The sequence below is a fragment of the Pseudochaenichthys georgianus genome, chromosome 21 (assembly GCF_902827115.2).
Source record: "Pseudochaenichthys georgianus chromosome 21, fPseGeo1.2, whole genome shotgun sequence".
Classification (NCBI taxonomy): Eukaryota; Metazoa; Chordata; class Actinopteri; order Perciformes; family Channichthyidae; genus Pseudochaenichthys; species Pseudochaenichthys georgianus.
The window spans coordinates 15,367,474-15,392,427 of NC_047523.1; positions in this window are offsets into that span (position 1 = coordinate 15,367,474).

A 24,954-nucleotide genomic window follows, 5' to 3' on the forward strand; every position below is an offset into this window, starting at 1 on the left:
AAGATTATTACCTCTGCCAGGGAGGTTGTGTATTCAGTTTGGTTTGACTGTCAGCAGTAGTATATACAAACTTCTAGCTTGATTTTCATGAAACTCGGTGGAAGGGTAAAGTATGGGCCAAGAAAGATTCCATACATTTTTGGAGAGGATCCACATTTCAGGGTGGATACATACATACACTGTTGAGTTTGTGTTGCCTTCCCATAGGACCACAGTTGGATCAACAACTTGGAAGATTGTGTTATTTAAAGGATTGAACGATGAAATAGAACAAATCTTCTCTGTAGGGTCAAGGATGTTTCAACATTTGGAACAACAAATACCCAAATTGGGTAGTGGGACTGTGACGAAGGTACTTCGTCACTGTGGACTAACGGCTTCGGGCCTTGTATATTGCACATGTCTTTTATTTTGAAAAGTGTTCCCCCCCCCACCTGTGTCTAATTCCTCCCCCCTCACCTGTGTCTAATTGCTGATTAGTGGGTGTGTATTTAGGCTCTGTGTTTCCTGTTTGGTGAAGGCTGGTAGTGTGGGTGAGATCCTTGTGGCTGTGTTCACCTGGGCAGCAATATTGAGGCTGTGTATCCTGTACCACAGCGATGAATAAATGCCCACACCGGGTTATAATTGAATTCTCTGCCTCTGCCGCTGCCTCCTTGCTTGGTCGGGCCGCTCAATGGTCAGCTTCACAGGGACCATCTGAGGAGCACATGAATGCACAGTCAATGTCCATGCCAGGGGTGTCCACACTTTTTTCACTGAGGGCCACAAACATAAAAACATACAAAGGGCTGGGCACATCACTCGAGGTGAGATATAGTGACTCACACATTTAGGTATAAGTTAGCAAAATCAATCAAATGTAGGTAAATGTTGCTTGATAATTGAATATGCTTTAAGAAAAAAACCGCCTACATCAGAACTTTCCCTAGGGTTTCCTTTATTTTGTTACAAAAAGTGTTGCAGCTCATTCCTTAAAACAGCAGCTTCAGATTGCTTATAATAAGGGAACATAGATGTCATGATTTTAGCTTTGTGTTTATAGTTTCCTGTTTTAATTTGAAATGTATTTTCTCCATGTGTCTTGTCCTGTCTTCCTTCCTGTGTTTTCCCTCCTGTGCCTGATTGTTTTATTGTGTTCGCCTGCTGCCTGTCATTCACCCCCCCTCCCCATCTGTGTCTTGTCTTGGGATTAGTCTTGTGTGTATTAAGTCTTTTCTCCCCGAGTGTTCTCCGTCGGTTTGTAGACGTTCCAATGATTGTTCCTGTCTGTTTTTTCCTGTGATTCTATCTCATGCTCCTCGGATTGTAAATGTTTAGTTTTTCTTTGTTATCAGCTGTTTGTAAATTAAAGCTCTTTTTTCGTGCAGACCGCCTCCTAATTATTTTAACTGCACCTGGGTCCAACTTCCTGCTAAACCTTTTTTTTTTTATCAACTAAGATTTGTTTGAAAATGTTGAATTGACTGAACTTATTGGAAAGTTGGGATTAACACCTGTTTGGTAATATATCTGTACGTATTTCAGAAGTACAATATAAGACAAGCACACGTTTCATGTGTGCGCCATATTCTACTTTACTTTTAGAATTTGCTGAGGGCAAATTAAATTTGAACCACGGGTCCCCCGGGCCGTAGTTTGGACACCCCTGTCCTAGGCGGACGTCTGGGCTCCATTATAATCTTTTTAAAATACATTTTTTATTTAGCTGATGGGAATACTGTAAATATCCTGAGGTTCACACAAAAAAGAAGATTTAAAGCAATGGGTTTTTGTTTGTGAATGTCCTGGGTGAGCAGCCTTTATATTTAGACACCTTATCCTAAACCTAAAGGATCAAGCACAGGCCAAAAAAGCAGCCAGAACTAAAAGAGAATGGTAACCTAGTGCAAGACCCAGAACAACTTGCCATAGCTTTTAAGAAATATTGTATCAACTCTGTAGATGAGATTGCACAGAACTTTCCCTTGAGAGCAGAACATATTATCAAAGTCGACGAAAGTAAGATGTCCTTTTGCATTCAATCCATATCGGAATTAAAAACCAAAGCAATTATTAATTCTCTTAAAACTTCGACAGCTCAGGACACATACGCTATGGATTCTACAATGCTTAAATCACTGCAAGATTACCTAGTCTGCCCTCTTACCCAAATCATCAATTCATCTGTATTACATGGGACATTCCCAAGTGCATGGAAGACTGCAATTGTAACCCCCATTTTCAAGTCAGGTGACCATCTGAACATCAACAACTACCGCCCAATTAGCATCTTACCTGTAGTATCCAAGGTGGCTGAGAAGTGGGTGTCAGAACAGCTTGTCTCCTTCTTAAAGGAAGGCTCCAGTCATTAGATAGTTAATAAAAACTTCAGTATTTAGTGAAACATTATGTTTAAACCGTACCCTGAAGAAATCAGTGATATTCCCTGGTAAATAATGATTTTATAGCTCTTTTTTATCAAAACCTGTATATTCCGTCAGGCAGCTGCCATTTTGGCCATTTTCAGTAGTCACATGATCCGAAAAACTAGGTCGTGACGTCATCTATGCGTTCACTTTGTAAACACACGAACAGCTCATTCGACGAAAACATGGCAGAGTATTTGAGTTCGGACTCGTCAGCCGAGGAAGACGTTTTGAGCAATGTGGAGAGATTGGATGGGGGAATTCAGCCATACAGCCAAGTGGCCAGAACCGTCAGGAATCCAGGGACAGTGACGATGAGGATGAACAGCACGTGATCTTGCTGGAGACGATCCCTTTACTCGTGCAATTGATTTCGGGGGGCGAGTAGGGAGACCTGTACATGAATGGTGTACTTGCGATCGGTGTGTAGCCATGGACAATCCTCTTATGAACATATGTTGTCATGAGCTTGAAAATAAACTGTTCACAGACGACTTGGATTGCATAAGTTTACACAGGGAATTCGACACTGTCGCGATAACCGAATATTTTCCGTCTGACGGATTTTTTTTAACAATGACGGACAAATCTGAAAGCAGTCCGTCATTTTGACAGATTAGAACAAACTCGGAACAGCGCCAAAGTTTCCCCGCAGCGAGGCTCCGGTGTTATGCCGTGTTATGCATGCCCTCCAAAAAGGAAATCATACCGTTTCCAAACCTAACTGTGCCGTACAAATCATTGAAATGTCTGAGTTTTGGCTTTACGCTGTGCACGCTCCCGCGAGGTGCAGCAGCCATGCATAACACGGCGCATGTTGTCCCAGTCCAAAAGGTGGGATCAGTTTATTTGAAGAAAAATAGGTCCAAACTAATACAGGGTTTTTACCTTCTCTCTTTACAACATTATAATCATACTAAACAAAAAATGATGCTGTGATCATGTTCAAATATGAAACTTTAATTCACAGTCTTACATTTATTACCAAAATGTTTCACTTCAACTGCCCAATTCAGTTGTGACATTTAAAATCTCCCGATAGAATTTAGAGGCATTTCCTCATAAAAAGACCGGTGATAATAAAAAGCACATTCAACTTTTCTTTCACCAAATCAATTCACATCGATTCCATACCTTTTTATTTTCCGTCACAGGTGGCGGGTACTAATACTCACAAACGCTTTTTTCCGTCACAGATGGCGGGTATTAACATTCAAAAACCCATTCCTATCCGCATGAATTCGGAGGAAGGTCCTCACAGGTGGCGGGTACTAATACTCACAAACACATCTCCCATCAAATCATTCCACTCAGCAAACAAAGAAATTCACTCAGCATTCAAAGAAATTCACTCAGCATTTCATCCAAGATATTCACTCAGCATTTCAACCAAGAAATTCACTCAGCTTTTCAACCGAGAAAATCAAGAGATATTTACCAAGTTTGAGAGAACCTTACCGAGAGCTATTAACCCAGCTCTGAAGGACAGAGCTTACCAAGAGAGAGTATACCAGGGGTTTCCCCCTCTCTCCCCCACAAAATCCAAAAAAGCCAGTCTTTTTAAGCTCAAAAAACCGGATAGAAAACCCCCAAAACACCTCCTCTATACCCAACCAACATATTCTATTGGCTCTGGCATAAGACACACCTTCCCAAGTTTGTGTAAAACAAAACATGACTAGACATATTCTATGGCTATGACATAACCACCCTTTTGAGGCCTCAATGTGTTTCTCCTTAAGTCCGGAGCCCCCCTCCCTGCTGTGAGAGGAGAGGAAAGAACCTGCCTACTCTCTTATCAGAGAGTAAGGCATAAATCATTATAAGTCTTACACTCAACTTAACAAACCACTTTGTTTTGTTTATGCTGTAAATATAGAAAAACCTAAAATAAGAAGCATTCTCATTGTGGGTTCATACAAGAATATGATTGGTCATATATGATTTATAACTAACTTTCGTTTTAAGTATTCAACATACTATGAAGCTCTCAACAATGTGCATGCCAGTACAAAGCAAAAGGCTGCTGATAAACTTACCTCAGCTTTAGTGCTGATCACTAGCTGGCTACACCGCTCCTGTCTTCAGCTTAATGTCAACAAAACAGTAGGAATGTTTTTCACAAAAAGAAAATGCAACATTGTGTCAAATATAAGCATCTCAGGTGAACATATTAATATTGTGCCTCAGGTTAAGTACCTTGGAATCATTATTGACTCTAATTTAACATTCAAAACACAAGTCAAAAAAGTTACCGAAAGGTGTATTTGCTAGGCTAAACTTTACTCTTACTTTTTTACTTACTTTCATAAGAAACACAATGACATTGAATTCTGCCAAATGATACATGAATTCCATGATCATGTCACATCTTACATACTGTCTCACAAGCTGGGGGCAAACTAACAGCTCCACACTGAAGCCACTAGCAACCCTGTACAAACAAACCCTCAAAGTACTGGACCAGAAACCTAACAGCTCCCATCACTGTGCCATCCTCAACAAGCATAACATCCTGAGTTGGGAAGATTTAATAAATTATAGGAACATCGTTCTGGTGTACAAAATTCTGCACAATACAGCCCCTCCACCTCTTAACTAATTGGTTACTCAACGTAACAACACCAGACTGACCACTAGAAGCTCCACACGTGGCGACCTATCAGTCCCATTCAGGAAGAGTACTTTTGGTCAGTCATCATTCTTGGTCCCAGCCATACAAAACTGGAACTCTCTACCCACTCAAATCAAAGACATACATACACATACCACCTTCACAGCTCACTTAAAAACATGGTTCACTGAGAACTACACCTGCACACACTAGTCTGTGTTGAGTATGGCGTGAGTGATACATGTTGTGTTACATGTTGTGATCATGGATGTTGCCCCTCGTTTCTGTTATGTGATTGTGATGTGCTATATGTGACATGTACTGTATGTAGTACTAGTAACGTATGTTGTTTATTGTTCTCTTTTATCCTCTCTTATCCTTTCGCCTGTATCTACTTGTCTTTCATCCTTTTTATTTTATTTTATATTTTTTTATAACTAATGCTGTTGATATATTGTGATTTTAAGGGTGTCTATTACCATCTGGCCGGGGACAACAGCTGGAAATTAGCTATGTCGGCTAAAGCTGCTCCATTTACTGTTTTTGTGACAGTTAATCGATGGGGACTGTCCACGACAATATAAATAAATAAACTAAATCCTTTTTAACATCATTATGTCCAGTCTGTGAGTCTAAACATGATTTTTTTGTAAGGTCTGGAAATGAATGATTTCTCATTAAAGGCTCTGCTGCCAAGACTGCCCTGTGCAATCCCACTGATCGCAGTGAGCTTCCGCAGAGAGTGCATGCTGCTCATTTCAATAAAGGCCTCAAGCCACGCACGAACAAAACTTAGAAACTCCAGACATGCTGACCTTTTATCATGTTGCCCTTTTTTGTCTTATGCCCTTAAAGGGGAAAATGTAGGAGCTCTTGAGAGTAGCAAGAATTAGCTCTTAATTAAAGCACCACATTGTCCAGTCCCCTTGGCTATTTTTTATTAGCACAGGTAGCGTAATTGTACCCTTGCAGTTCTTGTATACTCTCAAATGAGTATTGTGGTTTGCTATGGTCTTGATTAAAAAAGGGATAATCCTCCCATGCACTTTATGAAAGGTCAACTGAGCAATATTTCTGACATGAGATTTTACAAAGTAATAACTTTCCATTGATTGCCCATGTCAGAAAGTATCCACTTTATCACGCCTTCATTATGCTCGTAGCCTTGGCATATGAGGCATGATTTTCCATCTCTTCCTGGTGGATCCGCTTTGTGCCTTTGAGTGTTAATCCGTCATTCATGTTCAAGCAGTTCAGCTGTTCCAATTAAATGTCAGTGCTCTGTCTTTGTGAGGATCTTGCCTGTGTAATTAACTCATAACCTCACCAATGAATTTACACATTCCGTGTTTAAGTGCTAGAAGTCCGAACTCCAATGACAAGGTATGTTTGTGTGTCTCCAAGCTACTGTAATGGAATACACCATCTTCTCCACAACGCTGCTCCCTGCTGCTCCAAAGGCTTCAGTCCAAGGGCATAAATGAATAATGTAGCCAAGCAGATTACTGAGGTAAAAACGTGATTTTGAATGCATGGCAGCGTGTAGTGAAAGATCTGCAAGGCGCGTCATTATAAGTCACAAAGTCGTTTACAACTGTGCGACCATGTAGGATTCAAACCGAGTTATGACTATCGTAAATGTTAAGTAATTCAGATTTTCATTGCGGGATCTGTATATCAAAAGTACAGTAGTATATGTTAACCCTGAGATGAAGAATGGACTCTAATATTATTCAAGCTGTGGGTTAGTTATCACATAGAGTGGATGTTACCTAGTATTTTAAAGGTCTTGCAGATCATTTGAATTTCATATGGTATAATGAGGTGTTCATGAATAGCACAAGTAGGCCATCCATTGTATATTAGGAAGTACAACATTAATCGTATCTGTGCAAAGGTAAGTAAGCACTAATGGACTTTCTCACACCACCCTCCACCCTCTTCCTTTGAGCGTTCTCGTGGACGGTCCGCCACATTAAGTTCCATCTAAAACCAATTAGCTGGGAGTAGAAGTTGCTTATAAAACACGTTTATAGCCAATTATATATATTTATATTTACAGGGACTGTGGCGAAAAACCAAGAAGCGTATACACATCAGAGTTAAAAACGAGAAGATGCCTACACCTTCTGGAAGATATCCTCCTCTTAACTTCCAACTGCTGGTCGATCATCAGCAACAGTATCAGCTCCAGAAATAATTGAATTATTTAGCCGGAGAGGAGAACGTTTGTCACTTGTATTCATATAGTGCTCCTAAAAATTATTCAGTGTTGAATTTGGCTCAGGGTTTTATTCAATGATGGATTGGTAGTGTCCCTTGGTTTAACTACAGCTATGTGTTCCAAGTTCAAACATGAATTAAAACAACTATTTGTGGTTAGTTCTTGCTATGTTTCAATAAACGTACATGCAGTTTAATTGATTTGATTCGAATGTTGACATAAACTATGTTTTGAGGGTTCTCAGATTGTGTTTTGGTCACCATCCAGCCAATCAGGAACATTCTATTTATCAAAATGCAATACATAATGAAATACCACCCACATATTTACTTATATTTTAAATAGTTTGGCCAAATTTGGTCATCAATCTGTTGCCATAACAGCCTCTACTTGGAGCATTAGTAAGCTGCCATAAAATAAAACGCCTTGTCTGATACATCATTGTGCATAGTATAGCATTCCTTAATTAAAACTATGGGGTCTAACTGCAAACATTAAAATAACTCCATACCATTTTCATAGCTATGCATACTTTGTCCATGTGTTTGAGTCGGGTATTTATATTTGATATGAAAATACCCTTGACTGTCTATCTTTGTAACTGAATAGCCAATTCAAGTGGCTGTGCAAGTGATTACTACACAATTAGTATGCAGTAAGCCTCACCAATATAAAATTGTATAAATAATAAATTGTTATTTTGATTTTACTAACAGGAGCGTGTGGTAGGTGCAGATTTAAAAATATATGCACATTTGTTTTGTTTATCTGAGTCCTACCGCCATTAACATTTATTATATTACAAGTGATTTAAATGGCAATTAAATGTTTAATAAAACATGTAATGTCCGTTGCATATAGGATTAATTTCTGCAACATTGCACCTTTGCAGACACAGCAGTGACGGAAATTCACTGAACTAGAAGGGCTGTGTTGGTACTCGGCTTCAGGAGCTTCACACAGAACAAATGCAAAAGATCTTTTTCACTTTCTGCTTAGAAAACATGTGCCTTGCAGCATTCCGCCAAACAATTCCAGATGGCATAACAGGCGAGTGAGAAGGCATATTGAATTCAGAATTATATGCATCCCAGCTTCTGACAATCCCTCTGTTTCCGTTTTACTTTTTAAGTCATCTGGATCGCTCGCTCATTTCATTTAAAGTAGGTGGCATATGCTAGGACAAAAGCAATTATAATGTATGCAAAGTACCACTGGGACATAATCGTACAGTGACACATTCATGCATTCTACAACATCGTACACTTCGTATCCTGGTCAAAGTTATTTTTGAAAGACTGAGAAATGGAAAGTAAAACAAATGTAATTTGAAGATTTTGGCAAGAGTTTGCTGAAAACTGTAGTGACGGCGTGTCTGAAAAATGGAGGTAGAAATCGTTGAGATGTCGGATTGCCACCTGGTATAACATACGACGGAGGAGATGAGCATGAAATCCTCATAAACCAAAATGCAGCAGTCTATCATCAAAGTGAGATGAGAAGGAAATGTTTCATGCAAGGTCACGGCAAAGCAAGTGTGACATTAAAAACAGCTCTAGACGTTAATTCACTCTAAATGCGTCATTTAAATGCCATAGAAAGCTTACCTGACAGTATATGCCTTGTAAAGCTTTGCGCAAAGGTCATTCAGAAGTTTCCCCAACACCAGTAGAACTTTTAGGGGCATTACTTTGCTAAAGTGTTGACGGAAGACAGTCAGAAAAAACCAGCCCACAGCATGGACGAAGTGTCATATTTGAGCAAAAAGCATTTTAATATTTGAGCAGCTACTCGCAAAGACATGATGGAGTCTGATCGCTATAAACTGCCGGCTGATGGCTTATTTGATGCAGCCAGAACAATAAAGAGTCTTGATGTATTTATGCGGGCAAGTCCAGACCTGTGCTTCTGTAATTTGCTGGAGGTTGTTTAGCAAGCAGGCAGCGGAAAATAAGTTACATTTATTTTGACTTGACCTGCCTTTTCTTGCACTTATAAACTTCCAATAGAGACTTGTTGATCCGTCATGGAAAATGCATCGGCTGTGTTCAAAGACATTTAGCTGTGGGGTCACTCAGGTGTGAGGGGTTTGGACCTGGGAAGTCTGATGTGTGTGTGAGCAAGACAATGCCCGACCTTGGCCTCGCTATGTGAGACGCTTGGCAAGGAATGAGCTCAACTGTGAATGCAAATGAAGAGGACATGCCAACTGAGCAGAACAGGCTACCTGGTACAGAGTCACTGCACTCTGGCTACTTTAGCATGCAGCTCACTCCTGTCCTGTGCTCTAATAATGCCCTTGTTTTCTGATTAAAGGATTTCAGTCCATAAAAGGGAGAAAATAAGTGGATGATTTGGGCAATAAACAAAGAGGACTGAATGAGTGATGCTAACTGGGTTTATTTTTTATATTATTTTTCATCTGTTCTCTGTAGAAATGACTGCAGGCTCCCTGGGGGCCTCAGCAAAATGTTGCCTGAGGGGCCCCGCTACTAAGTGCGTGTAAATGTTTTGTCAACAACCCTGTCACAGTGCTGGTGTGACTCTAAAAGCCCATTTGTCATCCTAATACAAAGTACCTGACAACATGGATATTATTAAGCATGCCATACATCTTTTCTACTTCTACCAAGTACTTATCAGTTTCTACATTTCTATGTTAACATGATTTTTGCATGATGTTTTTATACAAATCCACTTAGGAATACTTTATTACCCGAGACATTCAGACAGGAGCAGCTTGGGGTTAAGTATCTTGCCCCAGGACACTTTGACATGGATGAAAAAATATAAAAATGGTTACTTTCTAACAGGGGCGGATCTACCGGGGTGGCATGGGGTGGCAACTGCCACCCTAAACAATAGCCTTGCCACCCCGGCTGCCACCCCAGTTGGCATCTTTGTTTTGAAAGAAAAGTTGTGGCTCATCGGACATTTATGAGAGAAAGTCTCTAATGTCCGAGTGCAAGTGAATGCACCACAAGATGCACGTCATGTAACCCCTCCCCCGGTCCTGGCGCGAGAGTGGAAATATGATTGGTGGCGAATTCACTTGAACAGGGGGAACGGCGCAAAACGAGAAGCCTTTCGTTCGGACCCAAGCACTGAAGGAATGAGGTAGTTGCGGTCTACACTGACAGAGAAGAGACTGTCAGTTTGGCTGTACTCAGCATTGAATCAAAACGCACTAAAGCTGTTGATCTTAATACGTGTGTGAGGCGTTTTGCTGAACAAAATAGTAATCGCTGCATTCAGCTGTAATAGACACGTCAACTTGATGCTCTGCTCACGGATGACTCGATGAGAATAACAAACTATTAAGATGATGACCTTGTATGCGTGTATATATTTTTTTCTTTGAGGGGGTCTGCCCCCAAAAAACAGTTTTAAGTCCTGAGAAAGTAAAATAAGACGGTGTGTAAAACTTCACTGCCCAGCCAAACAAAGTAACCACTTTGATGTAACTAGGCCAGTAGGTAAGGACCTTCCACTGGATAATAACTGCAGCGATGTTTTAGCTGAATACACGTTTTTTAACCCTAACTGATGCAGTTAGTCACTTCTTTAATGTTTGTTCTTTCTGATGTAAAATCAAGGTTGTAACTGTATATCAATAATTATATAATTACTTGTTTTTCAAATTTGAAGGAGGGTGAGCAAGCATCTTGATGAACATTCATCATTAACTCCTCCAAAAAATATAGTGTATTCAATAATAAATGAATATGTTAATCATAACAGTTCTTCACTATATCTGTAAAGCGTCTTTGAGCACCTGTAAAAACGCTAACAAATTAAATCTATTATTATTATTATTATTTATTAACAGTGATTGACAGCTGATAGGAATAATATCATTGTTAATAGTATCATATTAATTCAGACAAACATCGATGAGACAGTTAATTAATGTACTTATTGCAGCAGTCTGCATAGATCTGGTACCCCTGCTGGTCTAAGAGTGAGACAAACTCATTCAGTTATTGTTCAGTTAAAATTCATTAAATTACGTCTGCCACCTTATATGTAAGGCTTTACTGATGTGCCACAATAATATCACCTATGTGATTGATTTAAAATATTAATAGTGTGGCTTTCCAAGTTAAAATTGATTGTGGTGTAACGGTTCACAAACATTTCGGTTCGGTACGTACCTCGTTTTTAGGTCACGGGTCGGTTCGGTACGTTTTCGGTACAGCAGGAAAAATTATCACAAAACATTACATATTTTTTTTTAATTATTATTAAACTGTGACTAATGTATTCATCCATCCATCCATCTTCTCCCGCTTATCCGTGGTCGGGTCGCGGGGGTAGCAGTTCCAGCAGAGAGCCCCAAACTTTCTTTTCCCTGGCGACATCAACCAGCTCTGACTGGGGGATCCCAAGGCGCTCCCAGGCCAGCGAAGAGATATAATCCCTCCACCTGGTCCTAGGTCTACCCCTTGGTCTCTTCCCAGCTGGACGTGCCTGGAACACCTCCCTAGGGAGGCGCCCAGGTGGCATCCTAACTAGGTGCCCGAACCACCTCAACTGGCTTCTTTCGACGCGAAGGAGGAGCGGCTCAACTCCGAGTCCCTCCCTGATGACCGAACTTCTCACCTTATCTCTAAGGGAGACACCAGCCACCCGGCGGAGGAAACCCATCTCGGCCGCTTGTATCCGCGATCTCGTTCTTTCGGTCATGACCCATCCTTCATGACCATAGGTGAGGGTAGGAACGAAAATGGCCCGGTAGACAGAGAGCTTTGCCTTCCGGCTCAGCTCCCTTTTCGTCACAACGGTGCGGTAAAGCGACTGCAATACCGCTCCCGCTGCTCCGATTCTCCGGCCCATCTCACGCTCCATTGATCCCTCACTCGAGAACAAGACCCCGAGATACTTGAACTCCTTCACTTGGGGTAAGGACTCATTCCCTACTTGGAGTGGACAGTCCATCGGTTTCCTGCTGAGAACCATGGCCTCAGATTTGGAGGTGCTGATCCTCATCCCAGCCGCTTCACACTCGGTTGCGAACCGATCCAGTGAGTGCTGAAGGTCGCAGACCGATGAAGCCATCAGAACCACATCATCTGCAAAAAGCAGTGGTGCAATCCTTAGTCCACAGAACTGCAGACCCCCCCCCCCACGACTACGCCTCGAAATCCGATCCATGTATATTACAAACAGGATTGGTGACAAAGCGCAGCCCTGGCGGAGGCCAACCCTCACCGGAAATGGGTCCGACTTACTGCCGAGGACCCGGACACAGCTCTCGCTTTGGGAGTACAGAGATTGGATGGCCCTGAGTAGAGACCCCCTCACCCCATACTCCCGCAGCACCTCCCACAGTAACTCCCTGGGAACCCGGTCATACGCCTTCTCCAAGTCTACAAAACACATGTAGACCGGATAAGCGTACTCCCAGGCCCCCTCCAGGATCCTTGCGAGAGTAAAAAGCTGATCTGTCGTTCCACGACCAGGACGGAATCCGCATTGTTCCTCCTCAATCTGAGGTTCGACAATCGGCCTGACCCTCCTTTCGAGTACCTTGGAGTAAACTTTCCCGGGGAGGCTGAGTAGTGTGATGCCTCTGTAATTGGCACACACCCTCTGATCCCCCTTTTTGAAAAGGGGGACCACCACCCCGGTCTGCCACTCCTTCGGTACCGTTTCCGACTTCCACGCAACGTTGATGAGACGTGTCAACCATGACAGTCCCTCAACACCCAGAGCCTTCAGCATTTCCAGGCGGATCTCATCCACCCCCGGGGCTTTGCCACTGTGGAGTTGTTTGACGACCTCAGTGACCTCCCCCCGGGAGATTGGCGTTGATCCCCCGTCATACTCCAGCTCTGCCTCTAACATAGAGGGCGGAGTTGTCGGGTTCAGGAGTTCCTCAAAGTGTTCCTTCCAACGTCCCAACACTCCATCAGTTGAGGTCAACAACGTCCCATCCTTACTGTACACAGCTTGGATGGTTCCCTGCTTCCCCCTCCTGAGGTGTCGGACAGTTTTCCAGAACAACTTTGGTGCCGCCCGAAAGTCCTTCTCCATGTCTTCTCCGAACTTCTCCCACACCCGCTGCTTTGCCTCGGCCACGGATGAGGCTGCTGCCCTTCGGGCCTGTCGGTACCTTGCAACTGCTTCGGGAGTCCCCCGGGATAACAAATCCCTGAAGGCCTCCTTCTTCAGTCGGACGGCTTCCCTGACCACCGGTGTCCACCAGGAGGTTCGAGGGTTACCGCCCCTTGAGGCACCTAAGACCTTGAGACCACAGCTCCCCACCGCGGCTTCGGCAATAGAGGCTTTGAACACCGACCACTCTGGTTCAATGTCCCCAACCTCCACAGGAATGCCCGAAAAGCTCCGCCGGAGGTGTGAGTTGTAGGCCTCCTGAACTTGGGCCTCCTCCAGACGTTCCCAGTTCACCCGAACTACACGTTTGGGCTTACCAGGTCTATCCAGAGGCTTCCCCCGCCACTCGACCCAACTCACCACCAGATGGTGATCAGTTGACAACTCCGCCCCTCTCTTTACCCGAGTGTCCAAAACATACGGCCTCAGGTCCGATGATACGATAACGAAATCGATCATGGACCTTCTGCCTAGGGTGCTCTGGTACCACGTACACTTATGAGCATCCTTATGTTCGAACATGGTGTTTGTTATGGCCAATCCATGACTAGCACAGAAGTCCAGTAACAAACCACCACTCCGGTTCAGATCAGGGGGGCCGTTCCTCCCAATCACGCCCCTCCAAGTGTCTCCATCATTGCCCACATGTGCGTTGAAGTCTCCCAGCAAGACTAAGGAGTCCCCTTCAGGAGCCCCATACAGGACTCTTTCCAGGGTCTCCAAGAAGGCCGAATACTCTGAACTGCTGTTGGGTGCATAAGCACACACAACAGTCAGAGTTTTCCCCCCCATAACCCGCAGGCGTAGGGAGGCGACCCTCTCGTCCACTGGGGTAAACTCCAACAACGAAGCACCTAACCGGGGACTTGTGAGTATCCCCACACCCGCCCGGCGCCTCACACCTTGAGCAACTCCGGAGAAGAATAGAGTCCAACCCCTATCCAGAAGTAAGGTTCCAGAGCCGACGCTGTGCGTAGAGGTGAGCCCAACCAGATCCAACTGGTACCGCTCCACCTCCCGCACAAGCTCCGGCTCCTTCCCCCCCAGAGAGGTGACGTTCCACGTCCCCAAAGCCAGCTTCTGCCGCCCGGGTCTGGTCCGTCGAGACCCTCCGCTTTCACTGCCACCCGTCTGGCAGCGCACCCGACCCCATCGATGTTTCCCGTAGGTGGTGGGCCCGCGGGACAGAGAAGCGGAGGTGTTGCCCACGTTGCCTTTTCGGGCTGGGCCCGGCCGGGCTCCGTGGCAAGCCCGGCCACCAGACGCTCGCCGACGAGTCCTCCTTCTGGGCCTGGCTCCAGAAGGGGACCCCGGGCTTCCTCCGGGCCGGGTATCCTCACTTCTTGTTTTTCCTTTCATGAGGTCTTTTGAACCAATCTTAGTCTGGCCCCTTGCCTGAGACCAATTTGCCATGGGAGACCCTACCAGGAACACAAGGTTCCAGACAACACAGCCCCCAGGTTCATCAGGGCACACAAACCTCTCTACCACGGTAAGGTGCTGGTTCTTCAGAGAGGCTAATGTAATTCAAATAAATACAAAATATAGTAAAATAAACTTTAAGGTGCAGCATTTCGATGAACTGAAATAATCTGTATTTGAACTGTACTAGTACTGAGCAGCCAGCTTGACATAATGACTTGCTTGTCATTGTATTTTCATGTTGTTCTAAAGAAAGATGAACTTGTCCACATTGCTTGCCAAAAGGGCAGATCTGTTGGCACTAACAATGTCTCCTGCTGTGGAGAACACCCTCTCGGTTACTTTTTACTTTTTATGCTGATTTTCCTATGCTTATTCTCTGAAAACTTCGAGCAGCGGCTCCTGGACATTAACCTATCACTGGGACAGTTCATCTTCGTAAATAGACGGAGGTTTTCAGCCATATTTCAACATTTTTACGACGACCCCAGTCTTACAGTAGCGTGGCCTAGCAACAGCTAAAGCCTGGTAGGCTACTGCATGCTATTTAGCTTAAGCTAGTTGGTAGAAAAATGCCTCCGTTCTCTACAGATGACTTCCACAAACTTCTACAGAAGATAGTTGTGCTGGAAATGAAAATGCAACGGTTGGAAGTTAACGTGGAAGTGAATGGACTATGTTGTGGGAATGACACCACTTTACCAGTGTTGCAAAATAGTGGAAAAGGGTATGCTAACTCACAGCTAGTTAGCAGCTACAAGGATTCCAAGGAACAGGAGGGCTGTGTACCGGGTAATAAATCTACAAGTGGTAGTCCTCCCTGGAACTCTCTGGGTGCAAAGCCGAAGAGTAAATCATTTCCATGGGATTTGGGAGGACGGATAACAGGCAGAGCCCAACACTCAGAAATATGTGATGCGACCGGCTGGCCTGCATTGTTATCACCCAGGAAGAGTGCCTCTTCAACCCCTAAACAGCAGTGGACAGCTGCTAAAGGGAGAATTACAAAAAATCCTCCTAAACCACCAAGTGTGCCAATCCAGAACAGATACGCTCCGCTGACCGAGAGCCGGAGATCTCTTTCTGATGACCTGGATAACCCGTCCTCTTCACACAGCAGGGTAAGGACCAATAGCTACTCCAAAAGTAAAAGGCTAGAGGGAAAGCTAACGACTGGGCCTGAAACTCTGATTGTGGGTGACTCTGCTGTAAGAGATGTAAAAGGTCTGTGTAGTAAGAACAACATCAAAGTACTCTGTTTTCCCAAAGATACGGTCTCTGACTTGGCTGAGAAGATCCTGCATATTGGGGCTGAACATCCGACTGTGAAGAATGTGGTTCTGCACATTGGAACAAATGATGTTGTGAAACAAGAGTCAGAAGTGCTGAAAAAAGACTTTAAATGTCTGTTGGAAACTGCCAGCTCTCGAAATGCAGAGGTGTTCATCAGTGGCCCTCTACCGCCAGTCCGAAGAGGAGTGGAGAGATTCAGCAGATTGTTTGCACTGAACACCTGGCTTTCAACTGCCTGTACTGACCATTCTGTGCATTTTATTGACAATTTTAACTTTTTCTGGGATCGCAGACATCTTTTCAAGGCAAATGGAGTTTGCCTGAACAAGTCAGGAGTGAAATTGTTTATCTCTAACATATTCAACTGCCTGCGTCATCAATCTGTTCCCTCTGCCAAGGACAAGCGGCAAGAGGAATCAAAACAGGAGATAGACACAACACATCGCGCAGAAAACCCTGAAGAAGTATCACTGCACCCGCCTGAGGAATGTTCTGATTATGGGAGACCTATGAAACACACAGAGGAGTCCCCACCGCCCATCACCCCCCCCCCCCTATCAACGCCTTTGAGGATACTCCGTTCACCCTTTCACCAACGCCCACCATCCTGGAGATCGTTGAACACATGAAGGAGATACAGAGGGCTGGCACCGATTCCTTCCTGGATTTCAAAGACCAAACTAAGGCGTTACGCAGGGCTGGCAGCATGTCCTTTACCCCCGCCCCTCAACGACGCCCACCAAAATCACCGAAGCAGAGATGCGCACCATCTCTCCCGGCTTCATCACCATGCCTACCACAATCATCCAAACCAAAACAATCTGCAGGAAAGGAAAGCGCTCAAACGTTTGTGTTTATCTAATTTAGCAGTGATTCCATGTCAGCCACAGCTTGTTACAAAAAACATGACTGATAGTGTGTTTAACAAACTTAAACTAGCTTTATTAAATGTCAGGTCTTTGGCAGGAAAAACATTTTTAATCAATGATTTTATCACTGAGCACAATCTTGATTTTATGTTTTTAACAGAAACTTGGATTGAACAAAATAACAGTGCAGCTGTTCTTATCGAATCAACCCCTCCCAACTTTAGTTTTATGAGTCAGGAAAGAATGCATAAGAAAGGGGGTGGAGTTGCTATTCTGTTCAATGATTCCCTTCAATGCAGGAAGACATCGTATGGAAACTTTGATTCTTTTGAATATGTGGCCCTTCAGCTGAAATGCTCCTCTCGAGCTCTGTTCCTAAATATCTATAGGCCACCCAAATACTGTGCAAGCTTTTTTGATGACTTTACTGAACTGCTGTCTATAGTGTGTATTGACTTTGACCGTCTAGTCATTGTTGGTGATTTTAACATCCATGTTGACAACCCCCAGGACAGAGGGGCTAAAGAACTGTTTTGTGTTCTTGATAGCTATGGACTGACTCAGCATGTGACGGAGCCCACGCACAATAAGGGGCATACTCTGGACTTAATTATCTCAAAGGGTCTGAATATCTCTAAGGTTGTGGTGACTGATGTTGCGCTCTCTGACCATTCCTGTGTTTTCTTTGAGAGCTCTATTTCTGTTCACACAAGTGTTCAAAAAGAGGTAACCACAAAGCGATATTTAACTGAAAATACTAGGGAAATGTTTACTCAGAATTTTTCTTCCACACTTGCCCCTGCTAACATCTCAGTAGATGAGCTAGTAGATCATTTTAATTCAAAAATTAAAAATGTTATAGATGCCATTGCTCCAATTAAGGTAAAGGAAGTGACTGGGAAGAAAATATCTCCATGGAGAAAGGCCATGACCGTTAAAACAGAAAAAAGAGAATGTCGAAAAGCTGAACGCAGGTGGCGAAAAACAAATCTCCAGGTTCACTTTGAAATTTATAAAGAGAGACTTGGCCTTTATAATTTGGAATTGAAAAACGCACGACAATCATTCTTCTCTGACATCATTACCAAAAACAAAAACAACGCACGTGCCTTGTTTGCTACCGTCGACAGACTAACTAACCCCCCAGTGTCAGTAGCCTCTGAATTTCTAACCACCAGGGCGTGCAATGATTTTGCCTCCTTTTTCACTGACAAAATTCAGAAAATCAGACAAGCAGTCAGTGCCTCTGCATCAGGAACAGCAAATGTGCTGTCTGTGTCCACTTAACATCAATTCAGACATCATGACACAATTCCATCAGATTAATGATAAAAACCTAGAGGACATTATACAACTTCTGAAGTCCTCCTCCTGCTGCCTTGATATTATTCCAACAGGATTTTTCAAAGATGTTTTGCCTTGCATGGCCTCAGAACTACTTCATATAGTAAACAAATCTCTTCACTCAGGTATTTTTCCACAGGCCCTGAAAACTGCAGTCATTAAACCGCTCTTAAAAAAGAATAATCTAGATGCTTCAGTAATGAACAATTACAGGCCCATATCGAACCTGCCATTTCTAGGTAAGATCATTGAAAAAGTTGTTTTTCAACAGTTGAGTAATTTCTTGCATTTAAATGGTTGTTTCGATGTGTTCCAGTCAGGCTTTCGTCCAAACCACAGCACTGAGACTGCTCTTGTAAAGGTCTTTAACGACATCCACTTAAACACAGACAGTGGCAGAACTTCAGTGTTAGTATTATTAGATCTCAGTGCTGCGTTTGACACTGTTGACCACAGCATATTACTAGACCGACTGGAAAACTGGGTGGGACTTTCGGAAACAGTTCTAAATTGGTTTAAATCCTACTTAAAGGATAGAAACAACTTTGTTTCTATAGGTAAATACACATCTGAGTTGACAAATATGACATGTGGGGTTCCTCAAGGCTCCATCTTGGGGCCTCTTCTCTTTAACATATACATGCTACCACTGGCTCAGATAATGAAGAACAACAAAATAAGTTACCATAGCTATGCAGATGACACACAAATTTACGTAACAATTTCACCAGGAGACTATGCTCCAATTCAAACACTGAGTAAGTGCATTGAACAAATCAATGACTGGATGTGTCAGAACTTTCTCCAATTAAACAAAGATAAAACTGAGGTAATGGTCTTTGGAGCCAAGGCAGAACGTTTAAAAGTTAGCGCTGAGCTTCAGTCTGCAATGTTCAAACCAACAGATAAAGCCAGGAATCTAGGTGTAGTCATGGACTCTGACCTGAGTTTCAACAGTCACATTAAAACAGTTACTAAATCAGCCTACTATCACCTAAAGAATATATCTAGGATTAAAAGACTAATGTCACAGCAGGATTTGGAAAAACTTGTCCATGCCTTTATCTTTAGTAGACTCGACTACTGCAATGGTGTCTTCACAGGTCTCACTAAAAAATCTATTAGAAAGCTGCAGCTGATTCAGAACGCCGCTGCTCGAGTCCTCACTAACACTAAGAAAGTGGACCACATCACTCCTGTTCTGAAGTCTTTACACTGGCTTCCTGTGTGTCAAAGAATAGATTTCAAAATATTGATGCTGGTTTATAAAGCACTGAATGGTTTAGGCCCAAAATACATTACTGACCTCCTGCTAAACTATGAACCATCCAGATCTCTCAGGTCTTCAGGGACTGGTCAGCTTTCTGTCCCCAGAGTCAGAACTAAACATGGTAAAGCAGCGTTCAGTTATTATGCTCCAAATATCTGGAACAAACTCCCAGAAACCTGCAGGTCCGCTGCAACTCTTACTACTTTTAAATCCAGGCTGAAGACTTTTCTTTTTGTCGCTGCTTTTAATTGAACTTTTCATATCTTAAACTGCACTGTAACTTTTATCCATGTACTTTTTCTAAACGTAATTAAACTCCATGACATTTAAGAGAGGGACTGCTCGAAAGCAGAGATATTTGGAATATCTGGCATCGACGGATGAAAAATAGTGTTTTGGTAACACGGAGTGTTTTGGTAACACTTTAAAGACTTTGTTATGGAAGCAAAGCAGGGGAGGGGGTGTGTACAGCCTCCTGAGGGTCCGATTGTGGATGTCATGCGAGCAAAATATGGTGAAGAAAGTCTGTCTAAATTAAATCATATTTTAGACTGCACTGTAACTTTTATCCATGTATTTTTCCTTAATGTTTATTTTATTAGCACTGTAACTTTTATCCATGTACTTTTTCTTGTAATGTTTAATTGAACTATTCATATTTTAGACTGCACTGTAACTTTTATCCATGTATTTTTCCTTAATGTTTATTTTATTAGCTTTTCTTTTTTAATGCTTAATGTCTTTCATTTCTTTTTTGTAAAGCACTTTGAATTACCCTGCGTCGAAAAGTGCTATATAAATAAACCTGCCTTGCCTTGCCTTGCCTCTCTCGCTAGGGACAGAGGTAGCAGATACAGCCAGGTAGCGCTTTGCTACCATGGCAACATAAGGATACTTGGCGTTTGTAATAGCTTTGGCTCGGTCTGAACTTTCTGCGATTGGTGGAGGCTTAAATGCTAGCGGGAGTTGGGTTTGCACTGCAGTCTTTTGGTACCGGTGATATTCACGTTCGGGTGATGCCTTTTCAAATGAGTGTGCAAGTTTGATGTATTGTTAGCCGCGTAACCAATGTTAGTTGAACAATGCCGACAAACAGCTTTGGTTCGGTCCACCTGTCTTTGTCCGTCATCCTTGTACGTAACTGCGAAACCAAAATGTTCCCAAACCGGAGACTTCAATGATGCTGGAGGATTTTCAAGCTCAACTTTATCTGCGTTCGCCATTTCGACAGTTCCTCAAATTACTGACTACATTTGAACGCATCCCTGTGACCAGCTCTCATAGTATGCCTCTCGTCCAAGGAAATTAAATGATATAGATTACTTCCAGAAAGTTGTTCATGTTCTCAATTTTTTACGTTTAACGCTATATTCGTTCGGTACACTCGTGTACCGAACTGAAGGGCCCATACCGAATAATTTCAGTACGGGTACGTGTACCGTTACACCCCTAATTGATTGATATGATTGCGATTTAAATCAGCATATACTTCTGTCAGGGGATGCCACCCCTCAAAATCTCTTGCCACCCCATGAATATTTGTCTAGATCCGCCCCTGCTTTCTAACCCTCTAAAAAGCGACGGGAAAGTGGGATTTTGGTATGTTGTTGTTCAAGTCGGACCATTAGTTCATTTTTTTCTGTACATGCATGTCAACAACAACCAACTATACAGTAAGATGAATGTCAGCACTGTTTTCCTATGTCTGGTTTACAGTATGCAATGACCGTGTGTGTGTGTGTGTGTGTCGCCAGTGGGGATGGGATTTTTGTATGTCATATGATGATGCATTATATTTACTGTGTGTATATGTATTTTAAGCAGAAGTGGGGACAAATGTGTGTTTCCATTCATAAAAGGGTTAGACTGTCAGGTGGGCGGAGTATGTGTGTTTTCGCAGCTGGTGTGAATCAGCTGGATGAAGGCAGCGTGATTGGCTGCTGCCTGCCCAGCCTTCCAGGGAGCTACGTGGATTGGCCGGTGGGTGGTTAAAGCGAGGAGCCGGGACATTTACCGGGAGAGCCGGGAGAACGGAAAAGGTGAAGCTACGAGGTGAAGAGGGAACGGGAAGCAAGGCTCTGGACGGATCGACGAGGAGCGAAGGTCCACTGTGGAAGTACTGCTGCACTGCGATTTACTGTACGGCTGCCAGCCGCTGATCGACGGGTCGGTTGAAGGCAGAATTGCGACGCTCCCAAGTTCCTGTCTATTGCCACGCACTCAAGTTCCTGTGTATTGCAACGCTCTCAAGTTCCTGATATTGCAACGCTCTCAAGTTCCTGATCATTGCAACCATATAAACACTAGATGACTCACCCGCGCTGCTGGCCAATGGAGACCGACGTTGCCACTTGGCCGCCATCTTGCTACAGGGAGTTCTCTCATTCATAACATTATGGTTTACTATTTAAATAACCATAGCTTGCTCAATTTTCAACCAATTTTCAAACGGTTTGGGTTTTTATAAACATCAAAGATGTAGTTATGATACTGCATACTTATAATCATGGACTTTCATATGAAAATAACAATAATCAGATAAAGCAATAGCTATACACACACACACACACACACACACACACACACACACACACACACACACACACACACACAAGGTATTTATATTAAATATTTGCCAGTGTATATATTTCCATTAATTGTATTATATTGTTAATATTTAAATTATAATTAATTATTTTAATTTATAATTAAAATAAATGTATTTTAATTATAAAATTAAAATACATTTATATTTTATATATAAAAATCGGTCTCATGTTACCACTCTGTAAGCCAAGAGTTGTCAATTTAGCAATGCCTTAGCTTTAAGAACAGGGACACAACTAATGGCAATAGCATATGTTGGTATATTATTTAGATATTCACACCTTTATCAGAAGAACCAAACCAACATAAAATGTGCTCACAGACAGGCCAGTTCTGTCTAATTTATCACAATTATTTTTGACATGAGATCTTCATATCATCCTAGTTTTGTATTTAGTTTCTAGATTTGTAAACAAATCCAGAACCTTTGAAATATGTTATTGAAAAAAGACCAAGAATAATATAAACTGTACCATGTGTCCTTCTGTAGTCCATTTGTGGTTTGTCTTGTCTCACCCCGGCTGATATATCACAAAATCCACGGTTTAAATTGTTCCCTATATTGCCCCTATGCAATATAGGGAACAATTTAAACATAAACTATCCTATGTGTCCTTGGGTGTTATGAAAGGCGGCCCCCAAAAATAAATGTATTATTATTATTATTAAGAAGAACAACTTGGTGTGGAGGGGATGTAGGAAGCAGGAGCAGGTGGGGAGAGATGGGACTTCAAGGTTATTTGTTTTAAATGTGTCTTGGAGATAAGGACCAGCTGCACACAATAAAATACAGTATAACACAAAACCAATAAGACACACGGTGACACATGGCACACCAACAATCAATCATCGTCCAGCCTCAGCTTTGGTATTCTTTCACAACCATGTTATGGGTTTATTAGACTGAGCAAACATAAACATATGTGGGGAACATAGTGCTGCGTCTCATGGAACATGAAGATTTAATAAATACATAGTAGGTGGCGATATATGCTCCTAGTAGTAGCGATTCGCCATTAATATATAAATATCAAAATATACGAATATATAAATAATAGTAATATGGAAATTAATATCCTTCTTCTAATATCCCTTCTTGTGCACAGTGTCAGTGTTGATCCTCCAGTTCAGCCCATTGTCTAAGTGCACTCCCAGGTATTTGTCGTCCTCCACAACAGCCACATCCTCTCCCAGAATGCACAGGGGTAGAGGAGACGTCCTCACCCTCCTGAAATCAATGACCATCTCTCTGGTCTTGGCCACATTCAGAATACTCACAACATTAGGCTGAGGTTCATCTTCCGCTCTTCTTGAAGTGGTTGTGCTTCTTGTTGCTTCCGGCTAAAATAAACATTAAAGACATGTTGAGTGTTTAAAATGTGCTGTAATACACAACACATTATTTATTCCTAAACTTGCAGAAAGAAAAACTAAAGTGTGACATTTAATCACATATTTATATATCAATCTTATACACCTTGAATTGTTGTTGGCCAATGATACACATACCCTTTGAAGATGAGCTGGGAAGTTGAATATTGTTGGCACAACACCATCTTTAAGCCGGACAGTCTGCCCTGTCCGGTCAAATTCCTCACTCCTGAAGTGCTCACTGCAGAGCAGTGTCCTGTCACAGGAAACAAAACCGTCCCTTCTTAGGGCGAGTACCCACTGCCTCCTCCTCTCTTTGGTTTTGGGAAACCTTAAAAACATGAGAAAGGTAGCCAGATATATAAATTATTGTCAACATGTTCCTCCCTTCTTTCCTTTAACATTAAGGGTAGGACAAAAATACACACCGAAATTATCATATTTTTGGTATGTATGTATAGCCTACTTTAAGAATAAGACAACCACACTAAGAGTAATAAAAAAGGTGTCCAATAGAAACATTAAATAATTGTGTAAAGAAATGGTAACAACATATTGTAAAGAGGCTGGGTCAACAACAATCTTGCAATACTATTATCTCACATAGCCCCACTGATCCTGTGTAGCAGGACTTGTAATGTACATACATCCACTAAGTAATTAACGATTATCCTAATTTTAGTCATAATATTGTCATATCTTACACGTGAAAGGTGATCCCACGGGTTCTTGTTTCCAGACTGCGGTGATTAGAGCATCCGTAGGCTGCACAAAAGTCCGGCATAGTCAGGTACTTCTGTAAACACAAAACCAGCAAATTCCTGTATCATAATGCAAGATGTTTTTAACAAGCCAAACCACTTGGAAGAAATCATGTGTAACTTAAGTTGTGTTGAAAAGAAAGAGCAGTTCTGCCTCTCCCACTGGTGTAAAGTTGCTGGGTCAACTTTGTAATACTAGGTCTCACTGACAGCCTCTTGTTATTAGCCAGCTAATAAATAAAACCACATACACAAAGAAAAGCTGCAATTTCAACATGTCCAAGCATCCTGTATCATAGCCATGCTAATCATGTTTATAATAAACCAAACCGTTTGTAAATCAGTCAAGATTTCAGTGAGTTAAGAGTATTTTTGTGCAGATCACTCACCTTACAACAGCTACCATAACGCGAATCAGAGTAACTGTTAACTGTAGCAAGATGGCGGCCGGTCAGCTAAGCTGGAAAATCTCCCATGAGCCATCTAGTGTTTATATATATCTATGATTGCAATGCCCTCAAAGTTCCTGTCTTTCGCACCGTGCGCTGCTCCTATCAGGGCCAGTGCGCATCTGAGTCGGACGCGCTCCGAACTATTGGGAGACGCACGCCAAGTCTCCAACTGCTTTCTTCCGACCAGAAACACGCTGCGCTT